Below are 20,270 nucleotides of genomic sequence, written 5' to 3'. Positions count from 1 at the left end.
ATATATAATCAATGTTGGACAAGTTAATGTTACTAAGAGGATCTGAACTTTCATATTCTCTGATTTGTTTCTAAATTTACAACTTCACAGTGCACTAATGGAGACATTTTGCATTTAATTTTGTAAATTTTATGAAGCCAACAAGAACAGATAATAAAGGTGGAAAAGTTGATAGTGATTATTTGAGTATGATGACTATTTCATTAGCAAATTTAGAAGCATCCTTGTGAATGTTTAATCAGTGTGTGGGGTTTCAGAATGCTTATAACATATCCATATTATTTCTACCTTAACTCCTTAGAAAAGTTCACCTTAGAAACAGGTTTCTATTTACATGATCGCCTGTAACTGAACACCTTTTAACATGTACTGAAAATAAAATCTATGGCCTCAACCTATTGTGGTTTCAGTCATAGTTCTATTTTGACAAATACTATTTTAAGCAATATATACCCAGGTCTAGTATGTATATGCAAATGTTAAATCACTTATAAATGGCAACAACACAAAAATTAGTTCAAAGGAAAATCTGTAACTGGTATATATTCCTATTAAATGTTGTTGTAAAGTTATTTAAATGTAGTTATTGGAATGTAAATGAATTTTAATCTTTTTCACTGGAATTTACTTCCTTTTTTGAGGTATAATGACTAATCAAATTGTATTTCTTCTAAAATTCTTGTAGAATTATCTACATTAAATATGCAAAGTATTTTATTACTGTAGTAAAGCCATATAATTTTTAAAAACATTGTTATGTATTAGGTATTATATATTATATAAAATTTATTTTATACTTCCTATTATAGTTTAGATATTATATTACATATGTTGTTTTATAATGTATAGTCATAGTATAGGTCATATATATCATATATATGTGTTAAAAATTTATTCATTTTAAATTGGATCACATAAAAAAACAGGATAATGCACAGACACATACAAACAAAACCCAAGGTTATGATCACAGTTTCTCTCTAAGCCTTCAGCAATGTTGGCAACAAACAAGATACTCTGTGAAGAAGCTGGTAGTGAAATTGCAGTGATTTAATGGTTTTATGTATTGGCTCTTGTTTGGAGGTCAGGTAATTGGGTTCAGGGTTGTGGACTTCATATGATTTATTTCAAAGTTCAGCTAAAAATGCACCTGGTAGGCAGTTAGCTTCATTGTGTGATTTGACTTGAATGATTGTTTGTGAAATATAAAATGAAACAGGAACAGCTTGGGGGGAAATGGAAGAAATATGACCAATAATCAATTAAGATGCCTAATAGATATCTAGTAGGCCGTTGAATAAATGGCCTAGGGCGTAAGACAGGTTTGAGCTTTTTGATATTTAAATATTTTGTGTGACAAAATGACAAATATTCTTGTAGCCACTTTTTTTCATGCAATGCCATTAATTTAAAGGCACAATGACATGCCAACTATGGTTATTTGGATATGGATATTTTGCAGACATTTCCTCAAAAATGAATGACGTGAGCCTGTCATAACCACTATGGTGAGTTTTATAGTTCCCTAATACTTAGAGAGTTTTATGATAAGGTTGGTGGTGATGTTGGAAATGTGGTTTTTATATATATGCATTTTATAATGAAATGTGTCAACATTTGAAAAATGAGTATAACTCAGGGAACCGATATTTTGCAAATGCCCAATGCAGGATGTTATAAAATTATGCATGGCTAAAAGGTCCATTTAAGTGCAAGATAAAGAAATGGATTTAAATGTGAGAGAATATGAAAAGTTCCTTGATATGGTTTCAGATTCTGCCTTGCAACTACCTTTTTAGAAATTGCCACTTAAGATTTGGTATAGTCTCAGATAATAATATCCATAGTTATCTGAAAATGCTATTATAATACACCACCCTTTTCCAAATGTATATCTTTATGAGGCACAATTGTTTTCATATATTTCAACCGAAAGAACTTATCTGAATAGATTGAATACAGAACCCAGCTCTCTTCTATTAAGCCAGTCATTAGATTTGCAAAAATTCAAAAAATGCCACTCTATAGGAAATATAGTTATTAATATAGTGTTTTCATGATAAAATGTTATTTATTTGAAAATAATTTGTTTATAATTGTTCTTTTAAAAACAATTAATAAAAATGTTCAAATTAAAAATTTTAATTGTATTGGTTACTTTGGAAGGGGCTTCTGCCTCAATTCTAAGGGAAAAATAAAGTTTAGCCATTCCCCATTCACTGAGGTTTACTTTAGATAATCTTTTGGCCCTTTACATAAGCTGTTCATTTCATAAATGCATGTGCACACATAAAAAGAGTCATGTGACTAAGGAGACTCTGACTTGATATAGGCAAATAGCTTTAAGGGATATTTTATTTTACTTTAATAACTTTAATTAAAAATTTTCTAAAGAAAACTCATAACAAACATTTTATATAAGATATGTAGGCATTATCCTATCTAATAAAAGAATAATATGCAAATTAACCACCTTTCTACTACACCACAAGCCACATCCACAAGCCATGCCCACAAGTCAATCAGGATTGAGTATGTAAATTAACCCCAACCAAGATAGCTGTGGCCACGGAGCAAGCAGGATGGAGGCTTGAGTTTCCCTGGCAATGGAGGAAGCCAAGCTTTCCGAACACACTGGCTGGCCCAGGCCTCTGCTTAAGGCTACAAAGTTTCAATTATAGAAGATAAACAAATCCCAACATAAATGGTGGCAACCAGGGAGCTGGAGAGAGCAGGAGGCTAGGGTTGCCCCCGGCAATGGAGGAAGCCAAGCTTTCCGCCTGCCCTGGCCTGCCTTGGCCTCCGATTAAGGCTACAAAGTTTCAATTATAGAAGTTAAATAAATCCCAACAGAAATGGTGTGAGCAGGAGGCTTGGCTTTGCTCCAGGCTACAAAGTTTCAATTGTAGAAGATAAATAAATCCCAGATACCAGGGTCTCCACTTGGGTCACCGGGGGGCGTGACCGGCCTGCAAACCACCACAGGCCACTCACCCAGGCCACCCCACGCCTTAAGGGAACCCCCACCCTGATCCGGGACACCTTTCAGGGCAAACCAGCTGGCCCCCACCCATGCACCAGGCCTCTATCCTATCTAATCCTATCTAATAAAAGAGTAATATGCAGATTTACCATCACTCTAACACACAAGATGGCTGCCCCCATGTGGTCAAAGATCCTGCCCCCATGTGGACACAAGATGGACAGCACAAGATGGCCAACAGGGGAGGGCAGTTGGGAGGGACCAGGCCTGCAAGGGAGGGCAGTTGTGGCGATCAGGCCTGCAGGGGAGGGCAGTTAGGGGTGACCAGGCTGGCAGAGGAGGGAAGTTGGGGGTGACCGGGCCTGCAGGGAAGGGCAGTTGTGGGGGACCCAGGCCTGCAAGGGGAGGGCAGTTGGGGGGAACAGGCCTGCAGGGGAGGGCAGTTAGGGGTGACCAGGACTGCAGGAGAGGGCAGTTAGAGTTGACTAGGCCTGCAGGGGAGGGCAGTTAGGGGCAAACAGGCTGGCAGGGGAGCAGTTAAGCATCAATCAGGCTGGCAGGGGAGTGGTTAGGGGTGATCAGGCTGGCAGGCAGAAGTGGTTAGGGGCAATCAGGAAGGCAGGCAGGTGAGCAGTTGGGAGCCAGCAGTCCTGGATTGTGAGAGGGACGTCCAACTGCCCGTTTAGGGCAGTCGGATGTCCCTTGAGGGGTCCCAGATTGGAGAGGGTGCAGGCTGGGCTGAGGGACAACCCCTCCCCCCCAGTGCATGAATTTTGTGCACCAGGGCTCTAGTGTAAATTATAATATTCTTTAGCTTGGTAAGTATATAAAATATATTCAAATGAATGATATTAAGATACATATTTTTGGAAGGAATGAAGAAGTCATCGAGTTGATATCCTGGTCAACTTAATCATTCTTCTTAAAAGCATATCAGCCTAAAGCATATCAGCCTAAAGTGATGCTCCTTTGCTTGCGTTTTATTGAAGCTTACTAGCATACATGTATTTTCTAGCAGGAAACTCATACAGTAGAAACTACATCCTCATCTATTTTTTTTTTTTTTTTACGTGAAATGTTAAAGGGTCTTCTTTTTTTTTTTTTTTTTTAACCTTATAGTCTTTATTTCTCATCTATTTTTATCATTATCATTTCCAAGGAACTTCTACTCGATACTGTTTTTAAATCCTTAATGAAATTTTCTTATAAATTAAAATATCTCTATTAATTGAGCAAATTTACATAGGTACTTAGAGAACATTGATTTTATTTTTGTTTTTTCTAAATTATTCTAGTAAGAAGCTTTTAAAGTCTTATGTTTTCCAGGCAAGAGCTTCTTTATAGGTAAGATATCAAACAACTCATTTAGAAAGGACAAACCAGTCTCAATAGGAGTATGAATTCTGTGATTTCTATGTGTTTACCTACAACTGAGGGATGGCACCTAATTCTTTATGCCAACCCATATCAGTAATGAATGGAAACTACTGAGATATTATATGCACCCTGAGCAGATGGAATGCCATAACTGGTGATGTAATTATAACTTTTTTTTTTTTTACAAAGTCATGAAATAATATATTTTCTCCTAGATGTACCTTTAACATCATCCTAATATATAAAAACCCAGGATACATAAAGACTGACTGAAGGCTCAACCGAACACAAGAAGTCAGTCCTGCAGTCAGTGCTGGATTGCTGTGGCGACCCAGCACTGACTGCCAAGGGGGCTGCAGATCAGGCCCAGAGAGAAGCCCAGAAAGAGAGGCAGGGTCTGATCCACAGCCTTCGTGGCAGCTGTTGATTAGCCATTGCCTCTCTCTTTCTCTCCGGGCTTCAACAGCATTGCACCTCTATTTATCTCTGGGCCTCCTCGGGGGCTGCTAATCAGACCCACCTCTCTGATCAGGCCCAGAGATAGGCCTGAAGATGCTGACTGGCATAGAAAACAACCAATCAGAACCAAATCTGGGTAAACTGTGAGGAGCCAATGGCAGACCTCTCATAACACATGTACCCCCTTTTTCAAGTTTATTCTTTCCTTAATGCATTCTTCTTCTAATTATACTATGTAAAATTGTCGAAAGGACAAACATTTATTAAACATTACCAGAAATTCGAATCAGTGCTTAGCAATTTCTTTTCACCGTAATACTGAAAATTACAAGTTATTATTATCCAGTTTTAAAATTGATAAAACAGAAGACCAACCTAGTGTTATTAATTGGAGGGGCTGGGATTCAAAGTCGGTATCTTATGACTCCCAAGTCAGAATCATACCCATTACAATCTGTTCTTCCTATTTTACACTGAGAATCTTAAGTGATTTTCATGCTTCTATCCTAGCAGTAGTTTAAATCTCCCTAAGAATGCCTCCCTTAATAAGAATCTCAAATTAACTCATTCATGTATGCAAACATTCAATCGTCTAACATTATTGTAACAAATAAAATATCTCAAGTATTATAACCGATTTTTAAAAAGTTAGATAATTTTGCTTCCTTCCTTCCAGAGGATCAGAGTCAAATGAGGGAGATAAGACCAGTGTTCCGTCAATATAGGCTGTATATTACTTCTACAAAGCTGTCACAGCAAAATACCATGACCAACAGAAATTTCTTTTTTCAACAAGAGCAAGGTGTTTGCAGGTTTGGTTTCTCCTGATACCACTCTCCATCGATGGCAGACAGCTACTTTCTTGCTGTATCCTCACATATTCCTGATGTCTCTTTGCCTTCTTATAAGGACACTGGTCTTATGGATTAGGGTCCCACCCTTTTTGCCTTATTTAAATTCAATTACATTTTTAAAGGCCCTATCTCTCATTGCAGGAAAGAGCATTGGGTTTCAACATTTGAATTTGGCAAGGACATAATTCATTGTATAAACAGGCAGCAAATAGAATTGTCTTTAGTTATCATATTTAACAATTGTGAGTTTTAAGAAAATACTATGGGTGCTTAGAAAATTGAGAATTCAGTATAGACAGATGGTGATTCTGACACATGCTAGAGAAAAGGAGATATAAACTAGAACTTGATGGATGTTATAATCTGGGGCAGAGGGGAGTGACACAAGGGACAGACTATTTCTTATGATGAAATTAATCATAAGAGTAAATACTTATGTAGGAATTAACAAGATAGGAAAATGTGTGAGTACAGAGAATGAGGGCTTTGGAAAATTATCTCAAAGTTGGCATTAGGATAGACCTTAAAGGTAGAGATGTTTCTCTACTTCCTTATTCACCCTCAGCAAAATCTAGCAGAGATCTTGGGTTGTTTTGTTTATAATATCAACACATAATTCTAAAGTGAATGGATTCAACACTAAAATGGCCAGTTGGTGGTAGATGAGGTAGACCAGTGGTCGGCAAACTCATTAGTCAACAGAGCCAAATATCAACAGTACAATAATTGAAATTTCTTTTGAGAGCCAAATTTTTTAAACTTAAACTTCTTCTAACGCCACTTCTTCAAAATAGACTCACCCAGGCCGTGGTATTTTATGGAAGAGCCACACTCAAGGGGCCAAAGAGCCGCATGTGGCTCGCGAGCCGCGGTTTGCTGACCACTGACATAGACAATTACCTTTGTCTGTTGCATTGAGTTCAACCTTTTCCTTTTGTTTAAGGTTTCATTGTGCCCGTCCTTCAGCATTTCGTCCTCAGAAGTACTGTGTTTCTACTAAGATATTATCAATACCACCCCTAATTATAGACCCTGTATCTAAATCTTCCCCTGTGCTCCAGAATTTATCTTGCTGAAGTGCTCTACCTACCCAACTTCTCTTCATTAATTGTTTTGTAAGGGCAATCTTCAAGTTCAGCTGCTACTGGGGTAAGTCTCGCTGGGGTTTGTAATCAGTGAATTCCTAACTACATTCGGCAAAGTATTTGACAATATGTTATTTGGCAGAGATCTTTGGCTATTCCATGCAGGCAACTCTTGTCTTCACAATTAGAGGCATGAATTTCATTTGCTACCTCCTACATTGCATCGTGCACACAATCGGTACAAAAGCCATTCTGTAGAAATAGGTTAGATATTTAAAAAGAGAGAGAAAGAGAGCCCCTCAAAAGTCAGATATAAAAGTTGCACAAATTTAACAGAATCTACATTAACTCTATACAAAAATGATGCCTGTGGGGCAATATTATTTGGCTCTATGTGACATTCACTTTGAAAGCAGACTGAGTGGCTCTAAGTATTTTTTTTTCTGATTTATATGATTATGAACAGAGTGAAGTTTGATTTTTTTCTTCTGTCTCATTAACCCTTATTTATATATCCTCTTTTCATTAAAAGGAATGAGGCCATTATTACATACATTTTAAATTTAAACAAAACTAAAATTTTAGATTCAAGAAAACAATTAATGGAGCACTTAAATTCACAGCTTTTAAAAAATGGAAACGACTTTTTACCTATGTTACTTCATCAAAGACTTAAGGTGATGTGATCATTTTTCTACTTTGTGTTATTTATGAGCATATTATTGTAAGAAGTAGGTAAAATTTTTTGAAAACATTCGTTCATGCAATATCACACATCTTTGTTTAATTCAAGTTAAGTTCAGCTCAAATATCTACCCTTTTCCTGTAGACATACATATGGTAGGACTTTTAATATTGGTTATTTGTTTTGGCAAAAGAACCCATGCTTGTCTGTGTGACTGCATACACGTTTGGTGGTGGTTACACAATTAGAACGTGGTCCCTCTGTTTTGACTGTCAAAATAACCTTTATTTCTGCAAGTTGAAAATTACTATGTAACCCAAGTGGTACAATGCGTGATCTAACCTTGACTCCAAGGACTACTAAATTGTTTTCAGCTCAACCTCGCTTGTATATTCTCTTTTCTTGGTATAAGAAGAATTCAGTCATTTTGTTTTGTTTTGTTTGTTAATCATCACCTGAGGATATTTTTTCATTGATCTTTTTAGACGGAGTGGAGGAGAGAGGGAAAGACAGAGAGAAACATCGATGTGAGAGAAACGCATTGATTGGTTGCCTCCTGCATTTGCTCCGAACAGGGCCTGGGCTGGGGAGGAGCCTGCAACCAAGGTACATGCCCTTGACAGGAATTGAACCCTGGACGCTTTGGTCCGCAAGCCGATGCTCTATCCACTGAGCCAACCGGGTAGGGCCAGAATTCAGTCTTTAGGAATAATTTTTTGTTGCATTCTTGGAGTTAGAACAATCTCCCCTCTTTTTTTTCCCCTCTCTAATGAATACACCTTAGAAATAAAACATAAGTTAATTTCTCAGTAGATTATCTGCCTACATTAAATTTTCAATAAATGACCTTTCTGCACTTAAAAGGAAATTTTGTAAAAACCATTGATTTGAGGATGGAGAATTGGGACTTGAGGCAGGTTTGGGACAGGTGAAAAGAATGAGCAACACCACATGGTGAGTGATTTGCATGTTAAGCCTGTTGCATGAAAAGGAGAAAGCAATGAGTGAAGATTGAAAAGCAGAGAGGCAAAAGAAGAGGTACTTAAAAACACAGCTTCAACAAAGCATATTTCACATACTGATTTGCTGTAATTGCCATTGATCCCTATTTGGCTCATTAATGTCACCAGAGAACTTGGTAGCAAGGAAGTTCCAGAGTAAGTTATATTCTATTGAAAGATGATTGTGCAGCTGACTATTTAATTACCTTAAAGAAGTCTAGGCCATTTCTGCACTGTCACAACTTAATAGGAGGATTTGCAGTCTTCGATAAGTCTTCAGCCTTCTTTGTGAATGCAGTAAACACCATGGCGCTGTGAAAACTTCCTGAAGAAGATACACAAAGTACAGTAAAAAAACGATAACCCAACCAATCACCTTCCATCTTATAGAACTAGAGAAGGTTATAACTGCAGTGATTCAGCATTACCTGTCTGGGGGGACTTTATCATTTGTTCTCATTTGATCCTGAACTTTTCAGTCTGAAATTATAATTACACCTGTAGTAAAAGAAAGTGCTGCTGTAAAATATTGAGGTTTTTTTCCCCCCTCTAAATTGTGATAGTCCAGTACTCCCTCCATAAATGATTTTCGGGGACTCTTGTAATGTCAGGGTACTTATATAGCCCGACTCTACTCATTTCAATTTCTTTAAAAGTTAAAAGTTACATTTCTCTGGTGTAAATCCCAGACCACCTTATTGGTGCAAATCATTGATCTGCTTGACATCTTACAATGCGGAGTCCTAGTCATTTGAAGGTTAACTGAAGGTCTCAAAGGGCATTTAATTAGGAAAAAGGAGAAAACGAAAAATAAATTATTTTCAAGGCCAGGAAAATGGTGACCCTTTGCAAGAAGCCTGGTATTTAATTATATTCACACAAAATATGTAAATAGAATGTGAATGCTGCAGCATATCAATAATAGCAAAAGCAGGAAGTCAGCCGAGAGGCCAGTGCTCTAATAGCTGGCAGGACCCCTGGGTCCCAGCTCTAGCTCTGTAATAAGTAGATGACTGACCTTTCAAAAGTCATTTATCCTCCCTGGGCTCCAGCCTCCTCAAGTATAAAACAGGAGGTGCTGTCGACGTCTGCCTAAGGTTCCAAAAGCCTGTAATTCTATGACATAGGCTGTACGTTATGGCCTCCTATCAGGATCATTTCAACAACGAAATATATTTGATCTTTGGAAATGACACAATATATGTTCAGCTTCTCTGTTGAACACTACCATAGGTCGCCCCGAGGGTGAACAGAACAAGAAGGTCCAAGCAGAATATTCCCTTTGTAAATTATTCACTGGAGATGGGGAGGGAGAATGACTGGGAAAAGGAAGAATGAAAAGGGAAGAGAGAGAGATTTGTCTTTTAGAGAGACTCTGGGATGCATCCTTGGGTGTCTAATAAATTTCTCAATTATGCTCCCAATTAAACTTCTGATCTTTCCCACAAAATCTCCTCTAACTACATTTTAGTGATCTCAGGTAATGGAAACCCCATGCCTCCCGTTCCAGGTGAAACACCTTAATGGTATGCTGACTCCAAGACCCTTCGCACCTACCATGTGTAATCTATGGCTTTATGTGCAAAATATGTCCATAGACCACCCACTTCTCACTGCTACCACACTGGTCAAAGCCCTTGCCATTGCTCACCTGCATCATCGCAAAAACCTCTTAACCGGAGTCCCTGCTCCACCCTTGCTCCATTTCAGGCCAGAATTATCCTGCCAAAACCTGAGTTTGACTATGTTACTTCTCCACTAGAGCTGCTCACTATCTTCTTGTTTTATGCAGCCTAAAATCTAAAGGCTTTATCATAGACAAGGTGGCCCTACATAACCTTCTCCTATTCTGGCACTCGTCTGTGACCTATCCTTACCTTTCTTTCTGCCCCACTGGTATGACTCCGCCAGCTGGTCCTCTTGCTCACTTTCCGGGCCTCACTGGCCTTCTTACTGCTTTTCTTATTCCCATAGCATTTAACGGGCCTTGGCACTCACCGTTCCCTTTGCCTGGAACACGTTTCCCCAGATACCCGCTTGGTTAACTGTATCACCTCCTCTAAGTTTCTGCATCACCTATAACAGTGTCTGGTACATAGTAGCTACTCAGTAAATATTTGTTGAATGTATTAATCTTAGATGTTATATGTCCACCACTGGGACCTGTTTTACTTTCTTAGTTGCTAATTCATCCAAAGTAGGTCTAGTTTTAAAATTCAGTATTGGCTTTGTATTTTGTGTTGCCAGGTTTTCTTGGGGGGAACTCACCATTATCCTATGTGCCATCGATAACTCTGTACTAAGTGTTCTCTAGAAGGACGCCTGGTTTAGTAATGGAGGCAATTTTTTTAAAAACATATTTTATTGATTTTTTACAGAGAGGAAGGGACAGAGATAGAGAGTTAGAAACATTGATGAGAGAGAAACATTGATCAGCTGCCTCCTGTACACCCCCCACTGGGGATGTGCCCGCAACCAAGGTACATGCCCTTGACCGGAATCGAACCTGGGACCTTTGAGTCCACAGGCCAACGCTCTATCCACTGAGCCAAACCGGTTTCGGCAATGGAGGCATTTTTTAATACCCAAATTTCTCTTGAGAAAAGCAGTGAGAAGTGGAATAGGTCGACTTTCAAAGCAAAACCATCCAGACTAGGAGGCGCACCTTACTGATGGGACAAACTGAGATTAAGCCAGGAGGAGGACAAAGATTATGAGAAGCAAAATAGATAAGTTATAAATGACACTAAGAAGTTATTGGGATACACAATTGATATTGTCAACAAAGGTAAATAAAGATATAACATGATGGTGACATTATGACAAACTAAGGTGAAGTTCACAGCTGTTACTTATCTCTTTGTATTTTGCTTTGCAATAGGGAGGGGGGAGGGAGAGAAGGAAGGAGGGAGGGAGGGAGAAGGAAGGAAGGAAGGAAGGAAGGAAGGAAGGAAGGAAGGAAGGAAGGAAGGAAGGAAGGAAGAAGGAAAGGGAGGGAGGAAGGGAGGGATTATAGTACTAATTCAAGAGTACTATATACAAAGCCTGCTTTTGAGAAGTGTCCAGAACCAAGGAATCACTTCCTGATGTAGGCAGCGAGAGTGCAAGGCAAGGTAGAGTCGTCCTGATGGGTCATTGTATCAGACAGTAGCGATCCAGCAGTCTTCATGCTGGGGCAGGACCTGCAGGACTAAGAGGATTGAAAATCCAGTCACAACACAGCACGGAGGTCAGTGTATCAGCTAGAGCTCCTGTTCCTCTTTTCAGTCTCTCCTTAGAGAGGACAGCAGATGAAGGTAATGTGTTTGCCTTTATTTCAGTCAAAGGTTTAGTCAGTGCTCTAAACAATCCTGCCTTCTCCTGATTAAGGTAAGGGCAGAGGTGCTGGGCCCATAGGGAATGAACACGGAGATGAGAAAAATACTGGCATTCAATTTTACAATTATTTAATACTTTTTGACATGCATGCTTAAGGCTACAGAAAAGAAGGAAATGGAAATGCACCTGTAAGAAAAAGATAAATAAGATTTTCAAACAGGACACATGTGTTCTAAATAGAATTTCATGGAGGGTATTGATGAAAATTTCTGGCCCTGGCCAGGAAGCTTGCTTGGTTAGACTGTCATCCCAATATGTCACAGTCCTGGGTTCCATCTCCCATCAGGGCACAGGCAAGAAGCAACCAATGAATGGATAGTATGCATAAATAAGTGGAACAACAAATTGTAGTGGTTTTTTTTTCTCTCTCTCTCTCTCTCTCTATAAAACACACACACACACACACACACACACACACACACACACACACACACACAAATAATTTAAGTATGGAAAATAGATGTTTAAGGTAAAGAATCATATATGCATTAAAAAAACTTGTAAATATAATTGAAAAAAATAAAATTAACTTTGTACTAATTTAAATAGGAATAAAATAAGACTGTTTAATAGACATTTAAAAGTATTATTCCAAAATTTACTTAAAATGTTAAATTGCAAGAGAAGGTGATCGCTAGGAAGGCTCGTAGGGGTTTGACAACTGTGTCCTTCCTTCCTCGTAAGTGATTTTAGACAACTGAATTAAAGTAGAGATTATTTTAGTTAGCAAACAGCATTGTGTTAAATCACATAGTCCCACAGAGAGACAAGAGATCCTTGAGTTGTTTATAAGCAGGGTGTTGTGCATAAGGAACACTGGGCTAGGAGTTCAGGAAATTTTTATTTAGACTCCTTTACAATTTTTAAGGGAGGCAAGCAATAGAATGATGATCTATTAAATGTATCTACACCTAACTGACTTTTTTCTAATGTTTTTATTGATTTCAGAGAGAGGAAGGGAAAGGGAGAGAGGGGTAGAAACATCAATGATGAGAGAATCATTGATGGGCTGCCTCCTGCACGCCCCCTACTGGGCATTTACCCTGACCTCCTGGTTCATGGGTCGACACTCAACCACTAAGCCACACTGGCCAGAACACAACTGACTTTATATTTCTTTCTCATGTAAATTGTCCACACTGAATCCAAACTTCCAAATCTAGGAGGTTACTTGCCTTGCTGCTACTGAGAATTTACAATGCAATAACTACAACAGACACAGTTTTTCCATGCACCATAGGTAACTTTATGTCTTCAAGACATGATCTTTTTAAAATCCTCTTCCAGTGTGGCAGCAAGTGTATCAGTCTGGATATGGCCCTGGGATTAGAAAGGTAGGAGTTTTTATCTTTACGGAATCAGAGGCAGGAAGTGTGAATGGAGCCAGTAGTGGGACTAAAGAAAGAAAGGGATTAATCAGCCCTAGTCCCCACCTTGCAGTCAGGGTGTTTAAGACAAATATGTGGGGAGTGCTGGATTACACAGCTGGCCAACAGGATATATGATTAATGTACCAGTAAAGCATATATTAATTTTTAATTCTATTTAAAGTTTCAAAATGAGAGTAAAAAGGTCATCTTGGTTAAAGTTCAAATGGTATTGGTAGGCTTAGCCTTATTTTGGGACTTTTTATCTTTTTTAAAATTAAAAAAAAAATTAAATTGCTGTTGAAAAATTTTAAATTATAGTTTCAGGTGTATAACCCTGTGATTAGATATTTATATCACTTATCAAAGTTATCATCCCAATAAATCTAGTACCCATCTGATGCCATATGTAGTTATTACACTATTTTTTTACTATATTCCCTAAGCTGTAACTTATATCTCTGTGACTATTCTGTAACTACCATTTTGTGCTTCTTAATCTCTTCACCTTTCTTACTCATTCCCCCAGCCCCACTCCCATCTGGCAAAGGTCAAAATGTTTACTCTATGAGTCTTTTTCTATTCTGCTTCTCTGTTTTTTAGATTCCACATATAAGTGAAATCATATGGCACTTGTCTTTCTATATCTGACTGATTTCACTTAGCATAATACCCTCTGGGTCCATCCATGTTGTTGCAAATAGCAAGATTAATTTTTTTATGGCTGAATCATATCCCATTGTATATATGCACCACTTCTTATTATTCATCTATAGATACTTAGGTTGCTTCCATATCTTGGCTAATGTAAACAATGCTTCAACAATCATGGGTGTATATGTCTTTCAATTTAGTGTTTTGGGTTTCTTTGGATAAATACCCAGAAGTGAAATTACTGGGTCCTTCTTTGTCTCTTGTTATAGCCTTTGTTTTAAACTTTATTTTTGTCTGGTATAAGTATTGCTACATCAGCTTTTTTGTTTTTATTTTGTTTCCATCTGAAGTGAGTTGCTTGTAGACAGCAAAACAGACAGTAAGAGTCATGGTTTTTTATCCATATAGCTTTTGATTTGAACATTAAATTCATTTGCATTTAAAATAATTGTTGATAGGTATATATTTATTAACATATTATTCATGTTTTTATCTTTTTTTTTCTTATAATATTGGTTTGATGAACTCCTTGGTGGTGATGAACTCCTTTAGCTTGTTCTTTATTTGTCCTTTGATTCTAAATGACAGCTTTCCTGAATGGAGTAATCTTGCTTGTAGGTCCTTGCTTTCCATTTATTTGAATATTTCTTAACAATCCCTTCTGAACTGCAAAGTTTTTATTGAGAAATTAGCTAACAGTTTTATGGGGACACCTTTATAGCTATCAAACTGCTTTTATTTTGCTGCTTTTAAGAGTATTTCTTTGTATTTCACCTTTGACAATTTAATTCTGATGTGCCTTGTTGTGGGCCTCTTTGGGTTCCTGTTGTCTGGGACTCACTGTGCTCCTGGACTTGTAAGTCTCCTTTCTTCACCAGGTTAGAGAAATATTCTGTTATTAATTTTTTTCAAATAGGTTTTCAATTTCTTTCTCTTTCTCTTCTCTTTTTGGCAGCGCCATGATGCTAATGTTGGTACATTTGAAATTGTCCCAGAGGCTCTTTACACTGTCCTCATTTTTCTGGGTTCTTTTTCATTTTTGTGGTTCTGATTGAGTGTTTTCTGCTTCCTTTTGTTCCAAGTCACTAAGTTTGATTTTCTGCTTCATCAACTCTACTGTTGACTCTCTCTAATGTATTCTTCATTTCAGTTAGTGTATCCTTCATCTTTGACTGGTTCTTTTTTATGGTTTTCATGTCCTTTTATATTTTGTTGAAGTTCTCACTAAGTTCCTTGAGCAGCCATATAACCATTGTTTTGAACTCTGTATCTGGTAGTTTGTTTGCCTCCATTTTATTTAGTTTTTCTTCTGGAGATTTCTCCTATTCTTTCATTTGGGACCCGTTTTCTTGTCTCTTCATATTGGCCACTTCCTTATGTTTGTCTATGTATTAGGTAAAGTTGCTTTGTCTCCCAGACTTGGTAGAGTGGCCTTATGTAGTAGATGTCCTATAGGACACAGCAGTGCAGCCTCCCCAGCCACCCAAATTGGACACTCTATATGTACCCCCACTGTGTGGGCTGTGTGCACTGTCCTGTTGTAGTTGAGGCTTGATTGCTGTTGGCAAGTCACTGGGAGGGATTGACACCCAAGTTGATGGCTGAGAGGACCCGCTATGACTACAGTGGAGGAGCCAGTGGGCTGGGGCCGATCCACAGAGTAAGAGTCACTTTAGTAGGGCTTTCGTGCCCACTAAGGCTGCCCCTTGAATGTGTCACTTGTGGAGGAGGTTAGGTTGTAATCTGGTGTGGTCTGAAGCTGTCCACTGGGTGTGCTAGCTCTGGGGCCTCCTGGGAGGACATCCCCTCTGCCCTGTTGGGACCATCCAGCATGAGCTGCAGAGTGATCTGCAGGTGACTGCTACATGTGCTGGGCTTGGAGGTGCCTGGGAGAGGCCAAGCTGTAAACCAAGGCTAGTGCCAGGGCTAGGGCCACTTAGCAAGTAGTAGGAGGCCAGGTGCTGCTTGTTTGAGAGATTTTATAAAACTCTGAAGCATCAGCCAAGACAAGCCATTTGTATGGAAAAACCACTGGAAAGGGCTTGGGTGAGTCTAAAAGTTGGGTGAGGCAAGGTCTCAGGGAATCACCAGAGCGGGGCAAGCAGTATAAGCCAGGTTGATGGAGACTCAGTTATGGTGCCTTCCTGCCACTCTGTCTAGGGTACAATGGCCTTTGCCAGCACTTCTGCTTAGGAGAAAGCTGCCCTCCAGTTCTCACCCTAATACTAAACAATTCAGTTCCTCCCCATATGTCCCTGGTACACTTTTTGTTGTTGTTGTTAATCCTCACCTGAGGCTATTTTTTTCCATTGATTTTTAAAGAGAGTGGAAAGGAGGGAGGGAGATGGGGGGTGGGGGAGAGAGATGTGAGATAAACACATCCATTGGTTGCCTCCTGCACTTGTCACAACAGGACCAGGGGATTGAACCTGTAACCCAGGTACGTGCCCTTGACTGGGAATCAAACTCAAAACCCTTTGGTGCACAGGCCAACGCTCCAGCCACTAAGCAACACTGGCCAGCGTTGTCCCTGGTGCCTTTGAAGGTGCTGCCCCATCACTAGAACTCAGAGGAGTGAGTCCGTCAGTGCACAAGCCCTTTAAGAGGAACATCTGAGGCTCCAGCAGCCTCTGTCTCACTAAACCACAATCCCTCTGGTTTTTAGAGCCAGAAGTTATGGGGACTTCTCCTCCCAGCACTGGAACCCTGAGTCAGGTGTTCTGATATGGGGCTGGGTCCCCCTCCCTCCTTAGGGGAGGGGGAATCCACAATGATGTGGGGGGACCAGGTTGACTGTGTGTGTCTTCACCCCTTCTACCAGTCTTGATGTAACTTTTCTTCTTCTTTATAGCCTTAGTTGTAGGACTTCTTTTCAGCTAGATTCTAGGCATTCTAAATGATGGTTGTTCAGTAGTTTAGTTGTAATTTTGATGTGGTTGGGGGAGGTTCTGAGTACTACCTTTACCTACCAACTTACTACCATGTTGTAAAAAGGTATCTGTGTGTGTGTGTATGTGGGGGGGTATTTACACAGTCCCTTTTAAAATGTTTAGGGCCTATAATACAGCCAGGGTTTGTTTTTTTTTTGGTGAAGTTCTGGACTTCTCCAGAATATGTAAATATTTCTTTCCCAAGTTCTCGGTGGAATAAATCCACTCTATGTAGCTGCTCTTGCTCCCAGCTGGAGCTCAATTTGTGAGAAAACAGTGAATGTAGTTAAAAGACAGCTGTCCTAGAAAAATGCAAACCAGTTTGTTTCTAACTTGAAGTTCTCTAAACTTTTGTTTATTCATTTGTTAAAAGAACAAATTGGGTCAAATTATTTCCAAAATCTAATCTTCGTCATTACCGCGTGACCGTGGGTAGTGACCAATATTTTGGTCATGGTTCCTCATCTGTTGAATTAAATTGTGGTATAATAGTTGTTAACCTCATCCATCTCTTCTTTCCTCCCTCCTTTCCTTCCTTCCTCCCTTCCTCCCTTCCTCCCTTCCTCTTTCCTTCCTTCCTTCCTTCCTTCCTTCCTTCCTTCCTTCCTTCCTTCCTTCCTTCCTTCCTTCCTCCCTCCCTTCCCTTCCTTCCTTCCTTCCTTCCTTCCTTCCTTCCTTCCTTCCTTTCTTCCTTCCTTCCTTCCTTCCTACCTTCCTTCCTTCCTTCTCTAATAAGTGAATGAGATAGTGCATGAAAGCACTTTAAGAAATTCAAAATGTGGTCTTTGTAAAAGATTATTAAAATGTCTAAGGGAGTATAGGTCAACAGTTACTGAATGCATGTTTTGTACCATGCATATTGCTTATGTGTTTATATTATCTCATACTGACTTAGTAAATCTACAAGGTGATTATCACATATGTGCTGCAGATGAGAAACCTGGAATTCAGGGGTGTAAAGGGATATTTTTAAGGTAAAACAAATAGCAGAATTTGAGATTCAAACTCAGGTGTGCCTGATGCCACTCTGCCATGCTCATTTCCCATAGCTTTAAGAGAAGGGAACCAAAGGGATCAAGGCAGCCAGGGTTTTCCTGTTCTGCTGAGGCTGAATGTAATGACTGCTCTTCTGTTTCTTTTGAAAAAAGATGAAGGGGATCTGAATAGCTACTTCCATGGGCCAGAGCCGGCAGATAATTTTGAGACTGGTGTTTCTTTTCCCTTATGATATTTGCATCATTTTAATGTCTCATCACTAGAATCCTGAAGTTTTAATAATTGTTCTAAAGTAGGTGTTGAGGAGAAATTGCCTAGATGGGGAATTTTAGGCATTATTTTATTTTTTATTATTTTATGTTATTTTTTATTTTTGGGTGAGTCCCTATGACTTTTGAGACAAGTCCTGTTGAGACTTAATTCAATTTATCTTGCAAGGACATAGGAATCTAAGAGTATTTCTGTGAATCAATGAATTTAGAAGATAAAAACAGAAAAATATACAAAGAATAAGATAGGTAACAGATTAAATAAGCAAATATTTTTATTTTTTTAAAAATCTATTGGGGTGACATTGGTTAATAAAATTATATCTTAGTTGTACATAGGACATGCCTATTTTTTAAAAAACAAAAACCTCAAAGATTACTTAAACAAGCCTTTCTCCAATGAGAACTTCTGTAGTTAAACTAATTTAAAAGTACAGGAGAGGTTTCCTTGCTAAATTTTAGAAGTGTAATTCTAATTACTAAATAGCTATGGGTTTGATTCTCAGAAGAAAGCCTGGAGACTCAGCTTGCAGTTCCAATTAGTTTCAGAAAATAGTGACCAGTTAATTTCATAATATTTAAGTTCTATGGGATCTTTGTTGCCAGAGTGTGAAAAGGCCTGGAATAGCTGTTTTGTTTTATACTAACTCAGCTGGGAAAGCCATAACCAGGAATGTCACACCTAAGTGTCTATCAGGCTGTTCACCTTCCACCATGATTGGGCTCAGATTGTGGCACCATGTCACGGCTCCTTTGATCCAAAGCCCTTCAGGTTTGGCTTTCACCTCTCTCTGGCTCCAATTGAAAGAAATTTCCAGAACATAAAGGTCATGAATTCCTTAACCTTTAATACTTTTAATATATTGCTGTTCAGATTCTTCTTGCAGATCCAGAGACAATTTTTCTTGTTAGTGATGAAACTACTAATTGCTAGTTGAGAATAGGGTAGAGATTTTTACTTTTTTATTATCAGTGTAACTTTCTTGGTTTTCAAGTTATTTCTTGATAGTTTAAATAATTTTTTTTGGATGGAAGCCAAACTACTACATTGAGAGAAACCAATTCATGTATCCTTAGCTTAATTTTTAAAAATCTATTTAAGTGCTTCTTAGTAAACATGCAAATGACCAATTATCTTTTTTATTTTAAAAGTTAATTTTCTTTGCCAATGGAAATCTGATTGCAAGTTTAAAAATAGTTGACAGCATTTTTATTAATAAAATTTACAATTTTAGTCTTCTGGAAAGTATATACTAGTAAAATCTGTACTCATTTAAATTTTCAGTAGCATCCACTTTTTAAATATTTCTTTATAATTCAGTTTTGTTAATAGTATTAATGTCTTCATCAGAAATGTGACGATAAGCCAAACCTCATGGAAATAATTATTGGTTTCCATTAAGAATTTAAAGATTGAAAAGGAAAGAAGACTATAATGAAGACACAGAAGTCTTTCATGGAAGACAAAGGACAGAACTAAAATAAAGAATTCATTTCATTGAGGAGAAATTGAACCATTGTGTTCCTCCTCAAAAATATTTCTACTTCATTAGACTTCAGTTATTGATTGTCCTTAAAATATTATACTTTCTGTGGATAGCCTGCAGCTACTCATTCCCCAAACTAAACTGGAGCTACTAATTGGACACATCTGAGTATTTTAAAAAATATATATTTTATTGATTTTTACAGAGAGGAAGGGAGAGGGATAAAGAGTTAGAAACATCAATGGGAGAGAATCATTGATTGGATGCCTCCTGCACACCCTCTACTGGGGATGTGCCTGCAACCAAGGTATATGCCCTTGACCGGAATCAAACTTGGGACCCTTCAGTCTGCAGGCTGATGCTCTATCCACTGAGCCAAACCAGTTAGGGCAGTGGTTGACAAACTCATTAGTCAACAGAGCCAAATATCAGCAGTACAACGATTGAAATTTCTTTTGAGAGCCAAATTTTTTAAACTTCTTCTAACGCCACTTCTTCAAAATAGACTCGCCCAGGTCGTGATATTTTGTGGAAGAGCCACACTCAAGGGGCCAAAGAGCCGCATGTGGCTCGTGAGCCGCAGTTTGTGGACCACGGGGTTAGGGCCACACCTGAGTATTTTGAGGGGCTGTTGCAGTAAAGATGGTATTTGGTGTTGGTTTTATGATCTTGGTTATTCTTTTTTGATTAATATATATTAGCTAGACTTTAAGATTTGCCAATTTTTGGGGGTTTAAATAAATTA

At 38.5% G+C, this 20,270-nt stretch overlaps 1 protein-coding gene and 1 long non-coding RNA gene across 3 annotated transcripts in view; one reads left to right on the top strand and one right to left on the bottom strand.

Annotated features, from left to right (window-relative positions):
- KCND2 (potassium voltage-gated channel subfamily D member 2) overlaps positions 1-20,270 on the top strand; it is a 525,626-nt gene that overhangs the window by 84,476 nt on the left and 420,880 nt on the right. The gene's annotated exons all lie outside the window — the stretch shown is intronic.
- The window catches only part of LOC129151466 (uncharacterized), a 35,510-nt gene that overhangs the window by 13,441 nt on the left and 1,799 nt on the right, over positions 1-20,270 (bottom strand). Inside the window, exons 2-4 of the long non-coding RNA XR_008558155.1 lie at positions 11,478-11,634; positions 8,873-8,942; positions 8,651-8,769 (exon numbers count right to left, since the gene is read on the bottom strand). This is a non-coding gene — a long non-coding RNA (uncharacterized LOC129151466). The remainder of the gene's footprint in view (positions 1-8,650; positions 8,770-8,872; positions 8,943-11,477; positions 11,635-20,270) is intronic.

The sequence above is a fragment of the Eptesicus fuscus genome, chromosome 14 (assembly GCF_027574615.1).
Source record: "Eptesicus fuscus isolate TK198812 chromosome 14, DD_ASM_mEF_20220401, whole genome shotgun sequence".
NCBI classification, from domain to species: domain Eukaryota; kingdom Metazoa; phylum Chordata; class Mammalia; order Chiroptera; family Vespertilionidae; genus Eptesicus; species Eptesicus fuscus.
This window is presented reverse-complemented; position numbering and strand designations above follow the sequence as displayed.